The 15,801-nt window shown below is 46.3% G+C and overlaps 1 protein-coding gene across 2 annotated transcripts in view; it reads right to left on the bottom strand.

Moving 5' to 3' along the window:
- GRK5 (G protein-coupled receptor kinase 5) overlaps positions 1-15,801 on the bottom strand; it is a 169,744-nt gene that overhangs the window by 121,236 nt on the left and 32,707 nt on the right. The window contains exon 2 of one of the 2 annotated variants that reach the window (XM_055796566.1): positions 11,991-12,057. The exons of the other annotated variant lie outside the window; for it this stretch is intronic. The gene's annotated coding sequence lies outside the window, so the exon portion shown is untranslated. The remainder of the gene's footprint in view (positions 1-11,990; positions 12,058-15,801) is intronic. 2 annotated transcript variants of the gene reach the window in all.

The following is a 15,801-nucleotide window of genomic DNA, read 5'->3' as shown; positions in this document are numbered from 1 at the left end:
GATGCTGTTCTAAAGTTTATGCTAGGTAAAATGTTAATTTCTGCAAAGCACTTCCTCAACAAAAGCAGCTTTATAAATGCAATTTGCTAATAACAACAAATCTAATATTTTCTTCAGAGATTCTTAAACCTATATACTTGGTCTCTCAAATACAAGGGGCGGGGGGGTGGGGGGGTGGGAATAACAAAATAGCAACATCCATCATTAAGCTAAATACAATTGGTCACACTTAACCTCTGATAATTTAACCATGCCGAGTACCTTTTACTCAGAAAAAACTGTAATGCAATCTATAAATATCAGTGAGGCCACCGATGGCTGAGCTGGGGAGTTTGACCTCGAGGTTTCTGATTTAAATGTCCTGGGTTATGAGCACAGCATGCTGCAGCCATTGACTGCTGTGCGGGTTCAGTGCTGACAGATGTCCCTTTCCAGATCTGTAAAGGGGAATGAATGAAAAGCCTCCACGCTATTCATGGCTGCCAAACAGCACATTTTTAAATGCAACCGAGAGTCGCATCCTTCTACAGCCTGCTGATACAGCCCCAAATAGATATCTCTCCTGCAAGCAGTCTACCTTCTTATTTTTCTATGCATGCCATTGTTTCAAGTCTTTCTGCTTTTGTGCAAAAGCGTAGAGCCTTCTCACCAGGGACATAATTCTGTTTGCAAGGGCGGAGTGTGACCTCAGTCTTCTGCTCTCCCCGAAAGAACGTATCTTCCATTGACGTCAAGGGCTCTGCACACGGAGGGAGGGAGATAAGCATACTGGAGGCAAGATCTGCTCTGTGAATGAGAATGGAGAATTTTGCTGTAGGAATTTACAAGCCTCTTGCAGTCTCCTCTCTTGATTAAAGCCGGTGGGATTATTACACAAATTCAGCTGCTGAGTCCTGGCTATCAGAAAGCTGCCTCATGCAGGGCTTTCTGCTGTTAACCCATCTCGATTGTTTGGGCAAGACAAAAACCACCATTCTCTGAAAAAAGCAGGTCAGATGCAAAAAGGGTTGTGTCGGAGGGGAGTCGCTGACAGCTCTCTGTATGGGAGGTCACACCTGCAAGCTCTGAGGAGCTGTTAGAAAACCTACATCCTGCTTGTGGTGCAGACTTTAAGCAATACGGACCTGTGGGTTACATTAGGGGGGGGTTATACCCAGTCTTATTCATGGCTTTACTGAGAGGAAAAAATGGGGACGTCTGTGGGGCTTAGCGTAGTGCTGCAGATGAGCTCTTTGTGAGCCAGTAACCCAAGCACGTAGAGCAGCACGGGGCAGAGCAGGCACACTGCGAAGGCTCCCCAGGAGCGGAGCTGCCCTAGCTAAGAGCCCCCCGCTAATTAGCCTGAGCACACCCTGACGTGGCACTGCTGTATACATGTCTGCAGCAAACCTGGTCTGTGCGGGGTCAGGGATCGTTGCATCCTGCTCTGCTCCGCACACAGATGTGCCCAGAGTCAGCAAAGGGACAACAGCCTCGCCTGCCAGCACGCCTCTCCCTGCAACCGCGTTTCTCAGCCTCACTTTGTCTGTTCCTGGTTCTTCTGAGACCCAAGAACTGGGAGGCAACTTTGAGCTGCCCAGCTTAGATGTACCCCAGCACCCTCAGAAACGCACCCAGAGAATACAGCACTCTGCACAAACAGGCTTTCGAGAAAAGCTGCTTATTACAAACATAACTACAGCAACAACAGACCAACGGCACGATTACACTATGGTGTACATTTAACCAGGATTACCTAACGTTAAGTTTGAGTGTTAAGATTTCCCGTACTCTCATGCACAATACTGTTTCACACTTACTTTTTTTGTGGTTTTGCAGTGTATTGGTCAGGTTTTATGCACACCGCTAGCAAGTTTCAGTCACAAACAAGAGACAACCTAGGTGTGAAAAGATGCATGTATAATAGCTAAAGGCGAGTTTTCTGCAGCAAAACCTGGAGGGAAGGGAATGCTGTCAGTATGCCAGTGATTTTCCTGGCTGGACTGCTATACCTTGTGGAACCTGTACCAGAAACTTCTGCACACGAGTCCTAGGCAGGAACCCTGAAGAAAGTGATGCCCATCTGTGTAGATGGCATATCACATCACAGAATTTAAGAAATATTACTAACTGTACACTCAGAGCCTGAGTGAGGAGGCATAGACAAAAGGTGAATCTTCAGTCTGACCCCTCAGACTTTCTGGTGTTACATGCCAGCACAGCTAACCTCACGTGTGCTCTCAAAGGCTGAGGACAGGGGAGCAGGGCTGGTTTATGGGCTCATGGATGCATCATATTCCACAAAGCAAAAAAAAAAAAAAAATCTGCCTTTGCTTAGACAAAAGGTAAACATTGTGAATGAAACATGAATGGACAGAAACTTCTAAGGTCCTTACCCGCTCAGCCTGCTTCAGGGTCAAAGCTCATTCATAAATGCTTTGGCATTGCAAAGGAAGGAACCAGATACGCATTTACAGCTGAAAGCCGCCTCCTTTCCTGTTTTCCTCCAGCCTAGACAAGCTGGGGGCAGGTATGTTAGAACAATATAGTAAATGATCAGCTTTGATATACATAAAACATTGCTGATGTGGTTTTCAGATGATTCATATAACCAGCTGCAAGTTATCGGTTAAGGTTTCTCGGCTTCGATCACAACATTCATTCATTGTTTCTGCTCGAAACTTCAGAAAACAACATCTGAAAATGCCTACTGAAGTGTTTAATATGAAGCTGAGGGAGAAGCAAATGATAGATCATATCCTGAAGTACAAGCTCTCTTTTTCATTTTCTTACTCTTCCTACACAGAACCGCAAATTTATAAATCGTGATAGTACCAAGGTTTGTCAAAATCTTCCTACATAAAAATGACTCCCTGCCAAAATGCTGCAGCTGTGAGTTCCCCGGGTTGACTGCTCTTATGTATTAATTTTTTTCAACCATTAAGTATTGCTCTGTTCTTTCCAGCATATTGGAATATGTTTAGAAGGCCAAAACACAAGGAAAAATGTGATGCTAATGCCTCATCAGTACGATTTTACACAGTATTTTTTCTGTTCTCTAGTTACCTCTTTTTTGAAGAAAGGGCACATACGAATTTCCACAATATTCCGATCAATTAAATTAAGGCATTTCCTCCAGTTCTCCTTTTTTCTCCCTCCCCCTAGGATTTCACATAAATTGCTGGTTGTCTAGATGCCAGGGGAAATCAAGAATTAAAATACAGAGCCATCCAAAACATCCTCAAGACCGTAGCCTGACACTGTGGTTTCTGTCAGCAACCACACTTTCATCTTATTGGGATGCCCTTGAAAAAAACTACTGCTGTCGGAAGCAAAACCTGTGCCCAATTCATGGAATACATGAATGCAATATAAACCTTCACAGGCCAAGAAATTCCACAGACACCGCACAGATTAGCTGTGATAACATCTCTTCCCATAATATTGAATGGCGACAGAAATAAAAGATGAATGTTTTTAACATTCAAAAATCCAGGGCCAGCTCAACCCCTGAAGCGGGGCAGTGTGTGTACTGCTGCACGGGAAGAAGCTGCCTAAAAGCTGGCCTGCCTCATAGTGGAAAGATCTACTTCATGCGGGGAGATCTGAGAAGGGCACAGAGCCTTCACAGCAGCACAGCAGCATCTCTTTGGTGTTTGTTCTTCTGGCACCTCTGCCATTAGAGCTACGCTCCGGGCACACCTCGGCAGAGTGGTGCTCGGGGACACTGCTGCAAATGCTGCAGCTCCTGGCAGCGTAGGATGCTCCTGCGAGGGCTGCCCAGCTTCTCTCCTGACGCACCGGTCAGTGCCGTGAGATGTGCCCGCTGCAGAGTGAAGGCCAGTTGGAACAGCTGCTACAAGGTGACGTTTCAAAGGGCAGAGCTGGCCACCCCATCCTGGCTAGGGCTAGCAGGTCTTGATCATGAATATCCATCCGTTCTGTGAACCACATCAGTTTCTCAGGCCTTCAAAAGCCAGATGTTTAAATTCAGACTCATTGTCTTCTGTTGCTGTAAATCAGAGTGAACTGTAGCATTGTGCAGCCATGAAATAACGGCCTCAGAAAGCGGGAGTTAGAGTACTTCGAGATGTAACCTGTCTATAGAAACAAGTATGCATGTATTGGGTACTTCCAAGCATCCTCTTAATCCACCTCAACCAGGATACCCCGAGAAGCATGACCCTTCAAATGCTAGCAAGAAGGCAGGACAGCCTTTGGGATGGCCTCCAAAGCACCCTACTGCAGCAACGTCTGTGAGCGTGATGGTCAAAAAGGCAAAGGGAGATAATATAGTTGAGGCAGTGACTTTGCTGGAAAGCACAGCTCAACACAAAAGACAGTGTATCAGTTGCTCCCAGTCCAAGGGCTTGCTTTCTAGATGGCAGTGCCCCTTCCACATCCTTTGGGCTTGCTTCAGGGGGCAATGCCCAAAGGATCAGCGCAGAGGTGTACGTTTAAAACCCCTCAGCTGTGACACCTTCCCCTAGTCACACAAGTACGCTTCTCATGGCATGTTTATGTGAAACCCTGCAGGGCAACGTAATTGCACTCCTGTTAATTTCCTGTTCATCATTTATTAGCATCTTGTGATACGTAAAGAGCTCTTCCTATCCTGTAGGCAGGATACCGGTCAGCGAAATGAGGAAGCTTCCAGGCCACTGTAATCTGTCCCTGGCTGAGACTCTCCTTAGTGCCACGACACAAACCCAAGGAGGGCTATGTCAAGGACTTGTGTGGCCTTATTTGTTACCGAATGTGGAGATGACACTATGCATCACAGTCATCTTTGGTGCCGCTCTCACCTCGGCTGAGTGATGGTCAGGGTGGATTCATCCCCCGCCTGTCTGCAGCTGAGACGTGGGTACCACACACAGACAAGAGCAGCTGAAAGCTCTCTGGGGCTCTGTTCACACTTTGTGTTGAGCAGCGGTGTCCCATCTCCTGCCAGAAGCTCTCAGGAGTTTTCCACACTCCGTTGATCTCTTCACAGCACACTCAGCCAGGCCAGAGCAGCTCACTGGGAGACTTCCACGGCAAGCTCAAAGGGCCCGGCGAAGAATTTCTGACACTTCCCCCAGCTGCCCAGATAACCAGGAGGGAGAAGCAACGACTGGCACAGCCGTGCTGGATGGCAGCAAGTTCAAACAGACGTGACGAGCCACAGAAGGCTGGGAAGGAAGGAGAGCTGTGCTTCTAGCCCCAGGTGTGAGCTCTTTCCCCAGAAAACAGATTTCGTGCTCCTCAGTGGTTTTTTGGCAGCCTGTGCTGAGACCCGCTGGTGAAAACAGCAAGGTGCCTGGTCAGGAGCTGGCCCCGTGCCTGCCCACAGCCAGGCGTGCCAAGTTGGACGTGACTGCTTGTCTCAGACAGCTCCTCGTCCATGGCATGGCACAGCACGGCATGGCTCTGGCCCTTCCTCCACACAAATGCAGCAAACGTACATCATCCACGGAGGGAGGCATCTTCAGACCTCCCAGGCTGGGACAGATCTGGCAGCAGATGGCTTGTTTTCAAACAGGGGACTCAAAAACCCAGTAAAGTCTCAGGGCTCGAATGGCAGGCAGGATGAGTGCAGGTCGACCTTCCCTGGGGAGATTTCAGGCTGATTATGAAGAAGTAGAGCACGTGGAGCAAAGGACCAGCTCAAGCTGCTAAAACTGCCCAGGCAGGACAGTGAGGTTACCCCATGGGGGTTACAGGGGTTATTCTGAAGGGACGTGCTGTTGGTATATGAAGGATACCAGACATGAGGCTGAAGCAGACAGGCCATTAGGCTGCTCAACAGGTGCCTTGGGGAAGGAACCCCACTTCTGCCAATTCAGCAAGCCAAACGAACATCTGTGCTGTGCTGTGCTGACCCAGCTCAGCCTCTGCTGACAGATTCAGCACTTGAAGGAGATCATTGGCTGCTGGTCCCCCATTTAGCTGTACGGCAGCAGGAACAGGTCCCAGCCAAAGGAAACGTTTTTCGTACGGCGCTGCCATCAACACCTGCTAAGAACCCAGCATTGCGCTCCTGAACCAAAGGCACACGCTTTAGGAGAGCCCACGCACTGTAACGAATGCCCTTTCCCTGCAGCTGTGTACTTCAGATGCCGTGACTGGTGTAGTACAGGCATTGTGTGTGGTGACTTTGGCGCTTTGAAGTTTAAATCTCAGTGACGAGGAGGAGGTGCAGGCTCTCTGCCTGCAGAGGGACTTTGAAGACGTTGCCCAAAGCCTCAAAAGATTTTTCTTAAGAGGACAGGATGAGTCAGGGGCGCCAGTGCTGACGGACATCTTCACCAGTACGAAGCCAGTTCAGACTGGCACACCATCATTCTAATGCAGACAGCTTCCTGCTACCATCTCACTGTAATTTAGAAAACCCAGGTGCTAACTCCAGCACTCACAAAAGTCTTGTTCAATGACTGAAGGTGTTATTTTGAAATAAACAGGGGACGTGATAAAGATGCTATATAGAAAACACCCTGAATAGGCTTTAAGAATAGGATTACCTATTGAAACAGGCTAGATGGTGCTTGTGGTGCTCCTGGCATGTTACTCCTGCCCTGCTCTGATCTCACCAGGACCACCGCTACCCTTCGCGAGCCCATTCATGCAGTAGAAAGGGGAGGGAGGTTTTACCATTCCACCTCTAGTGACAATTTACACAGAATGACTGAAATAAAGAGAAAATTCACACTCACCGACTGATAAAGCACTAAAAACCAATAAACCGTGATGTGCCAGTGGTAGGAATTAAGGGTGGCTGAAGAGAAAAACATCTAAAAGGCAGGGAACAGTGCTAGGAAGGCGACAGATCCTCTACAGAGACAGTGACAGGGAAATTAGAGAAAGAACACAGAGGCGGATGTTAGAAAAATATAATGTTCCTGTGGGTGTATCACTTATCAGCCATTCTTGCACATAAAATACATTTTTTGAACATTTAGAAAAGAAAAAGAATGACTGATCTGTAATTAACAGAAATAAAGGCCTGGCCCAGATCCTAGGCTAGAATAACATTCCTGAAAAAGTGAATTTTGCTGAAATATTGGCATTAGACAGGGCAGGGCTACTGCAGGAAGAAGGAAAATCCAGTATAATTGGACCAGTCTGCCCACTAAGAGCCACTCAGCTGGGGACCTCATTTAATAAGCCATTTAAATCCTATTTAACAAACCATTTAACAACAATATGACCCCACTGAAGGGAAATCCTGGGGGAACAATTTTGCATATTTGATACAGGCACCTTTTGCGTATCCTGCTGCCAATGTTTCCCTCTATGTCCTCCTTCCTGGGGCTCACTAAGGAAAGAAATCCCATGACAGAGCCACAGACGCAGTTTAGACTTTAAATGGGAATTGCCTGGACAGTCTCTCTCATCCTCCTCTCTCACTGGCACAAACCCACACTCCATAGGAAGAAGGTATCTGACTTTACAGTCCCTCTGTCTCTCCCAGCAACCTGCAGCCTCGCAAGCCTGTTAGTTTTGATGGTCATCAGCACATGTACAGCCATGAAAGTCTCTTTCCTACCATCAGTCTGCCCCCGAATCTCCTGATTCCGAATGACAATCTGTGACCTTAAGCACTCACAGCTCTAGATGACACCAAAATTGGAGCAGCACCCTGCCTACACCACGTCTTTAATTACTGTGCTTACTTTACCTCTACTACTTGGCCTTCTACCTCCTCCTCCTCCTGTCTCAGTCTCCTGTTTTCATCCCCAACCTGTGCCAGCCGACGGAAAGCTGGGAATGTGGGCAAAGTTACCACCCCCTAAGTAGGCTGATTCTTCAAAGCAACTAGAACAACAAAGGGCAGCAATTTATCAGGAAAATATCAGCTGTCAAGAAAAGCAAATGCAAATAATTTCTCTGCTGACTGTTCTTTTCACGACTGCTGTGTAATTGTCTTGTTGATTCCCACAGCTGGATGCTGTAGCTTTCTCCTTGGCACATGTAATTGAAAATGATGCTGGAACAACTTGAGTAAATTGAAATTGATTTCATCAACTGCGTATGTGCGTATCAATGACACGTGTCTTTTTTTCCTCCCCTCCCGTTGTCCACTAGCATGTTCTCCAGCCCAGCAACTGTTGACATTTTGTTTGATGGCACATTTTCCCACTGGGAAATGATGCTTCCATTAAACCCAAGTGTTCCATGAGAAGGTACGCAATTTGTCAACATTTTCACTAAAGATGATCAAAACAATTCAGATTTGGCTGGTCTGGAATACTGCAATTTGATAAGGTCAAAATGCATCATCTTAGCTTCATCATTTAGATTTTTATGCTATTATAAAGTCATACAATTGAACACCATCCGATACTGGTGGAAAGCTAAATATCTCTGTCTCATCAAAATATTTCACTGAAATACTAACCAATGACAAAATGTGAGAGAGGAGAAACATCTTCTAAAAAGAAATTGCACAATTTGCATCCATGGGAAGTTTCACAGTCTTCAGTATTTGTTCTAATTGGACTCTCATCTGCTTCAATACTGCCCCTAGAACAGGATTTCCACGTGCCAACCAGACCACAACAGCCTGCAGTCCCAAGCGTGGGATTGCTAGACAGGGACATTTGCAAAATGGATTGCTGAAGAAACTTCTTTCATGTTGCCCTCTTACATAGAGACAAATCTTCATTGCTTCAAGGCAAAAGAAGAATATCAGTTGTTCTGGGCTTTGCTGCAACTAACTTGCCCTGTCCCTCACCGCTCTCATCCTCCTTTTGCCTCCTCCTCCATCCTTCCCTTTCCTGCCCTAGAAGCCACAGGCTGCACTTAATTGTTTTGCTCTTTTCCAATTCAGAAGGATGCTGGGGGTCTTGCAACAGGGTCTGTGGTTGTGCTGCATTTGTCTTAACCCATGCAAAGCAAAACGTGGGCAGCGTTGGACAGCCACATGCTTGGCTAGCCATGCCTCAGGATCAATGAGCACCATGCATTTAACTGCACTCTTGCATCAGCTTTCACTTCTAATTTCACCCCTTCTACGTCCATTTTGCAAAATCTCTGCATCTTCAGAGGACACTTTCTGATCCTCCAGAAGATACTCACAGTTCCTCTAACAGCTTTGTAAAACTCTAAAGAATTTTCATTTAAAATAGATTTATATGCACCTGCTTCCTCTTCCATTAACCTTTAGTACTTCCATTTTCTTCACCGTATGTTGTGAGTGCAGGCACTGGTCTGAGCAAAAGGAAGCTAAACATCTCCGTAGCTGTGGGCTTCTCATGTGGCAGTGTCAGGAGCCCAGCTGCCTAGGGGGTCCCTTCAAGAAATATGTCTGGTATGAAGATTTCTCTTACAACTGATGCTTTAACATGTAATAGCTGTATTTAAAACAACAAATGAACAAAACACCAATTGTTTTGGTGCACCTGAGCAAACAACTGAAGTATAACTTAGATCAAAAATTTTAATTACAGTATTAAAAAGGGTATTATCAACTAAATACAGCAACTGGAGAAACCACAGCTCATGAATATGCAAATTACCTAACAAAACCTTTCTGTAAACGCTTCAGTAATTTTCAGAGATAAACCTCAAACAAGCTGCCTCTTTCATTTGCAGTTCTATTTGTTGACAAATGTCCAGCGCTCTCTACCTTATTTTTAGGAGATATTCTTAATGCAGTCATCATTTAAAAGCACTTCTTGCAGATGAAATGCGTTAAATGTACCGAAGGTTCTCCTCCCACATTAAAGGGCATTCTGAAGCCTGACGTACAAGAATATTTATTTCCTTTTAACATTCAAGACGGTAGGTGACAACAGGTCACCTCACGCCTCAACATCTGGCAGTCCATGATGTAGCAAGTGTCATAAAACCAAAGACAAGATCAAACATTGAAATTTTATGGCCATCTAGGACAAAACTTGGGCAAGTAAAGACCTCAGGGAATTTGAAGAAGCTGTACCGATGTTGTCCCACAGGCTACAGTGGGAGCTTCACCTTTCTGCTCAGCTGAAAGAGTGGGAGAAACGGAAGGTGGGGAATATCCAGGGTCACGGGTCTGCTCAAATGCATTGCTGAGGCTCTTCAGATTGTCCTGAAGAGCAGCATCAGGCTGCTCTCAGCAAGGAGGTGTGCTCTGAAGATGTGAGATGACTGTGCGCTGAAGTCAGTGTAAACCCTCCAATTACCTTGAAATTACTTGAGGTTCCTATCTGAACTGCTTGCCTGGAGAGTCCCAGCACCATGGTCAAGTGCCCTATGTCCTATTCTGCTACCTAAGAGGATGCAGATAGTCTCCCAAGATAAATGTATGAGCCAGCACCTCCCCTCCCCCTCCCTCACCCACAACTATGATCATCTCCACCATTGACACAAGATTCATTAGAGAAGGAATTAGAAAAACGTAACTGATCCATATGTGTTCCAAAGCGAGTTTGCTCTGCCATCACTTGTCTTCACTTCACAAGGTACCGAGCGGATCCCCACCTGCCCGCAGTGTGGAAACCCGGCGCTGCTGGAACAGAACCACTTCTTGCCACCCAGCCTGTGCTGCTTTCTTTTCAGCTGCAGGAGGCTTGGCGGGGAAGTCAGAGCAGCCAGGGTCTGACTCACAGCAACAGCCACGGAGAGCAAGCGTGGATCTGATCTTGATTTCATAACACGCGCATTTTCGACGGCCACAGCATCAGCAGGGCTCCCTTGCCTCCCGTGTGCTGCCTGCCCTTCTGACAGCCTAGCCCTTAGGCTGGGCTTGGCTATGTGGGGAACATTTAATCCATCTGGTATGAAAGCACAGGCAGACTGCCTAGCTCTCACCTACCAGCAGGCTACACTGGTTTTTATTCTGATCGCTATAAGCAGGAAAACTTTCACCTATCATCTAGACCTCACCTGGGGAAAAGGAGCTTTAGAAGAGTTTGCCTTAGCCCAGAGACTTCCCTAGGGTGGTCCCAGGGCCTCCTTGGAAGCCACTCAAGGGTCTTGTGTTCTTCCGCTTACTCCAGTGCACCCCGAACAGCTATCACACACGTAATCCCAGCCTGAGACGCGAGACATGTACCCGCACCCAAGGGTCCTAAGGGCAGCCAAGGCCAGGCTGAGGGGCACGTGAATTGCTTAGGTGGGATGTGTGTGATACTCAGCTGTGGGCCTTCGCTGCCTCCAGGCTGAAAGCCTACAGCCCAAGCCTTAATTTCAAAGGTGATGTCACATAATTCATTATTTTTTTGCACTCCAAATCTTGTTCTATCAGTAAAGAGGAAGCACACCATATTAATAAATGTATGTGTATGTATTCATATATATATATATATCTACACAAAAGGCCAAGCATTTATTGTTAGAATAACTGAAGTCTTAAGACCCTAATCAGTATTAATTCAGATCTATTTTTTTTAATATTATTTACAAAAAAAGAATTAATATTAGCATGGTGTGAATTGTTATATGCACACAGTTAGTTTCTATCCTGTTCCCTGGTGCCGTCCTCCCCTTTCCCCCTCCGTCTGGGTCCCAAGGCCAGAGGTTTCATTCTGGCGTTTGGGGGGGAGGGGGTGCCCCAGCAAGCCTGACCAGCCGCCCTCCTGAGCCCTTGCAAACTCAGTGCAGGGGATGTGCATTTATTAGGCCAGGTCACGGCATTCGAGGGAAACCAGAACAGGTTCGTGAAGTATTTGAACACAGGAGTCTGGCATATCAGTGGCATAAGCAAGAGGAGAGAGGAGGATGGTTTGAGTTAAGAGGACAGTTCTGGCACAGGAATAAATGGGTGTGAAGTGGCTGTGGATAAACTCAGGTTAGAAAAAGAAGAAAAGCACTTAGGATCTGGAACAGTAAGAGCAGTGAAGGCAAAAAATCTAAGCAGTTTTAAGATGGACTGCTATCAGGGTAGAAAGGGAGTGTTTGGACATTATGGCAGTGGCAGGGACTGGACACGGTAACGCAGAAAAGGTTTCTGCAGGCTGACTGACTTGGGGATGGGGGAGAAGAGGGGAACCAAATACAAGTTTTCACAAAACATTTACAGAATATAAGTAATGGTCTAGTCCCCTTACCTGGATAGTTTTGTAACACATTCTTTCAAAGTTTATATATTCTGCGCAATATGAGGAGCCACAGGAGCTATAAGAACATAGAAAAGGGACAAAACCCAAGCAGTTAAAAATGCAATTGCGATGCCTCTGCCTAAGGACTGCTCTTCTGCAAGCAGGTATCAGGTACTAGCCACAGTTACAATGTATTTGATCTCGTGAATCTCTGCATTTTTGCACAGAGGTTATCCACCACTTCCTCTAGCATTCCTTCTCTTGGAGCCCTCCTCACCCATCACCTCCAACAAATGCATTAGTAAAAGCATCAGTGTAGCTGGGAAATAACATCAACACCCCACATAAACCTACAGCTTTGTCAAAGAGCTGCTGGGTTAGGCTGTTGTGGAGCTGAGGTATGTCGGAAAGGATCCCAGATAAATTACCCTGATTTCTGGAAACCCATGTCTTCCTTCCTTAGGTGTATTTCTATACCCAACTATTGTGCACGTCAGAAGCTTCAAACACGTTTGTTCAAGCCGCTGTTTTACAGCTTGACCACAGCCTTGCTCTTTACAAGAGGAAGCAAAGCTTCAGAAAGTGGCAATTAGCTCTGTAGCCCCAAGACACACGCGGCTTTGGTAATTTCATAGAAGCTCTTGATGATCTGGAAATGCCTGTAGCCTATATTCAGCTGGGGGGGGGGGGGGGGGGGGGAGGGGCCGGGGGGGCGGCCAGGGGTGATGGAGAGGGTAGGGTAGACGAAGAAACTCTGGTCTAAAACAAGAATAAAACAAGAACGTTAAGGAATACTTTGTGACTTGAAAAGAGGAGAGGATAAAGTCCCACCTTGCCCTGCCACGGTTCAAGGGACAATGAGAACATCAGACAAAATTTTAACAAAGGAAAAAGACAATGTTTACAATGCACCCGTTCCTCTTCTGTGCAAAGCATGCACATGTGCACATTATGCACAGATGTATGGATGCTTGAACAGATCCTACCCCTCTCCACTACCTGTTACTTTTTTATTGCCTCAGACTGCAAACTATTTGGTCATAACCAGTTTGTTCCTATGGTTTTCCACAGCAGCAGGATGGCAGGCCTCCACAGTTTTGTTTAGGTCTTGGAGTGACAGCTACGATGAACACGCTATACTAAACGAAAACCTCCGTAATTTAGTAACACGGCACTTCTGTAAACACAGACTGAGCTCCAGAGGAGACTCGGGCAGAGCCTGCGACACTCGTATCACTGGAAACCCCAAATATCCTGGCTATGGGCAGTTCCTCTCGAAAAGAATGTGTGTGCAACTGTCGAGCTGCCCGGCACACTTATTTGTTCATTTCCATCTCTGAAGTAGGATGTGCATTTCCCACCTCACAGAGATGGAAAAAACCCCAGTGACTTTCTTTTCCTGCTCTGACTGCCAGGCGGCTGTCAGATCAAGGGATTAAGATACATTTTCCTCAGGATCCGGCCAATCTCATCTGGCTTTGTACATAGTTATTTTTAATTGCTTTTCTTCTCCCTTAAAGCCAACATAACTTTCCCATAGAATTAGAGTCAGTTATACTTCTAAATGCAAAAAGCAAATGTTTTTGACATAAAGTTAACTCTGCTCTTAAAAATAATTTTCAGCACCGAAGGCTGAACAAACAACTTCCTATCACAGCGATAGCATAACAAAAAAGGACTACAGTGCTCAGAAAAAGTCCTCAGCAACAAATAAAACATCACAGTTCATTTTTTACATTCAGATTTAATATTGACCATCTTAAGGCAGCTCTCGGTATACGTCTGGAGAGGTATGCTAAACTTAACAGGACTTAAAGATCCGCCTGTAAGTGGCACTGGCACAAAGTAGAATACCCCCAGCCCGTCTCCCAGGGAAGAGAAATGACTTTTGAGCCACCTTTCCAGTAAAGCCATCCCAACCTGGCCCATCCACGTGACTTTCCATAAGTGCAGTGAGTATGTGGCAGCTGAAATGCAGGGATATTGATGGGTAATTTTATGAGTGCTTCTGCCAATAGATGCTTCTACGCTATACTTGATGGAGTGCTGAGCAATACTGATCGCCTGCAACACCCCCTCAATTTACAGGGATGAAAAAGCGCTCAGGACCTCACAGGATGTGTCCTCACTGACAAAGAGGGGAATGCCCTTTTCAACTCGTTGGGCAGAGAAGCAGTAAAAGGCAAAAGCAAGCCCTGAAACAAGGTAAGGTTCAGAGAATGGCTGTAAGACTGTGCAGTTAGAAGTCGTAATTAGCAGACAAGTCCTTGGCATCCACAAGCTCCAACTCCCTCTGATTGGAGACAGCGTTGTCACTTACTCGTGACTCATTTCCTAACAGGGAAAAATAAATAACACTGGAATCCCCAAACACCTATTTTCATCCTTCTGATTAAACTGAGGATGTGGAAGAAGAAATGCCTTCTCTCTTGAAAAGGTGGCAACAAAGAATGAAATGCTCAAATATCTAGTATAGATCAGTTCTTCAACAAAAATATATTGAAAGCTGAATACTAAACAGGTCCAGCTGACCCAGCCCCAAGCAGTGGGGAACTGCTACGCTCTAGAATGGCCCGAAGATCTGTTTCTGCAAGAAGAGGATTTTTGATTTTTTTTTTTAATTATTATTATTATTTTCAGCTTTCTTTTTTAGGAATGGAATGGATGGAAAGGACCCTCTAAGTGCTACTGCTGTTACTGTGCTTGCGAGAATGGAGGGGGGAAGTGCTGGCAGAGAGTGAAATTGGGGGTCTCTGCATGCCCCAACTCCAAGGCAAAGCCGACACCCCAGCTCATAGAAGGTGCATCCAGGCCAGTGACTGCACTGTGGCTCCTCCACAGAGCAACAGGCAACAGCACATCAGCTGGCGAACGCCAGCACAAGAAATGGCACGTCTCTCCCTATACACACACTCCAGTTCGGGGGAGGCAGGGAAGAGGGGTGCTGGGAGGAGGCAGGGTGAGTTTCCTTGTGTACGTAGACTCAGCAAATTAAGATTATTGAAGCAAAACTTGGACTCCAGTTTTGAATGCTGGATCTCAGCACTGACCTAAATGAAAGGCATCCAAGCCTTTTAATTCACCTATTGTTGGATAGAGCATTGCCTTCAGGTCTTTTAAAAACAGGCTCTACCACAAAGCAGGGGAATGGAAAATACTGAAAAAAAAAAAAAAAGATAATAAAAAGTCTGCAGATGTTCTAAATTACTCATTACCGACACACATATCCCTCCCCACTCAATCTGTGGGCACCATAATTTTCATCCTCCTTCCCCCCCTCGGGTTATACAACGTTTCGCGTATTTATTTTCATTGAAGTCTGGCAGCAACAGAACTAACCCTGGGCCAGATGACCTTTCTGTCATGCAGGGCTGGTGGTGGCCAAGCCACTCACACCTAGCAGCTTCACCACAGGCAGGACCACGTGTGCCCGGCCCCACGCAGCCACGCAGCCCGGCACAACGGCGTGCTTGCACGCAGGCGCTGCTGATAAACAATGCTTCTCGCCCCGCCACCCTCGCAATTCTCGTTTTCCAGCGGTAACACAGAAGAAAGCACAAATAAGCGTTTAATACTGTCAGTTCGGCCTCACTCGGCACAACTTGAATATCTTCCTCCCACTCTTTTTTTTTTTTTTTTTTTGTTGAATAATACTGAAACGTCCCTCCCAGCCAGAGCTGGGTGAGTTCATGAAGCACTACCAAGTCCTCACCCAGTGCAGCAATGGAAGCTAGGTGAGTAGCTCACAAAAAGGAGCTGGGAATTTTGTTTCCAGTCTGGAGAAAGAATATGAGCCTGGCTTGCAAGGCAGCTTGGTGTA

This window comes from Falco peregrinus, chromosome 1, assembly GCF_023634155.1.
Source record: "Falco peregrinus isolate bFalPer1 chromosome 1, bFalPer1.pri, whole genome shotgun sequence".
In the NCBI taxonomy this organism is placed as follows: Eukaryota; Metazoa; Chordata; class Aves; order Falconiformes; family Falconidae; genus Falco; species Falco peregrinus.
Note: the sequence above shows the minus strand (reverse complement) of the source record. Positions and strands in the feature narration are given on the sequence as shown.